Source organism: Sinocyclocheilus grahami, unplaced genomic scaffold, assembly GCF_001515645.1.
Source record: "Sinocyclocheilus grahami isolate Dianchi unplaced genomic scaffold, SAMN03320097.WGS_v1.1 scaffold1743.1, whole genome shotgun sequence".
Lineage (NCBI taxonomy): Eukaryota > Metazoa > Chordata > Actinopteri > Cypriniformes > Cyprinidae > Sinocyclocheilus > Sinocyclocheilus grahami.
Window position 1 is genome coordinate 152,084 of NW_015506922.1, and position 756 is coordinate 152,839.

Below are 756 nucleotides of genomic sequence, written 5' to 3' on the forward strand. Positions count from 1 at the left end.
TAAATAAGGAATAAAAATATACAAATCGACACCCACGGACCGGATTCGTGACAAATAGACAGTTGTATGTACAGGTATATTATGTGCAAATTGAGATGTAGACTGAGTATGTGTGTTAGATAAATAAGTGTATGAGTGAATAAATACTGTGTGTTCCACAATTATTGTCAAGTCTTCATGAGATGGATTGCCTGAGGGAAGAAACTGTTCCTGTGTCTGGCCGTTCTGGTGCTCAGAGCTCTGTAGCGTCGATGGCAACAGTTCAAAGAGGGAGTGTGCTGGATGTGAGGGGTCCAGAGTGATTCTGCCAGCCCTTTTGCTCACTCTGGATGAGTACAGTTCTTGGAGAGAAGGGAGAGTTGTACCAATGATTCGCTCAGCAGTCCGGACTACCCTCTGTAGTCTTCTGAGGTCAGATTTGGTAGCTGAGCTGAACCAGACAGTTATAGAAGTGCAGAGGACAGATTCAATGATGGCGGAGTCGAACTGTTTCAGCAGCTCCTGTGATACTTATCCTTTGCCGGTGTCCCTGCTCGGTGGAGTCGCACGGTAGCGTCGATGGTCTTTACACTCTTCGGTCTTCACACGAGGAGGCCGTCATGCGACAGCTGCCGCAGTAAACTAAGCTTTTTTGTCTACCCATCTAACAAAATACTAAATTAATTCAGCTGGACACACTTTCCTTGTTTTTTTCCACAACAAATGCAAGCGCAGTGTAGCATCTGGACCAATCAAACACACAATTTTTCATTTGAT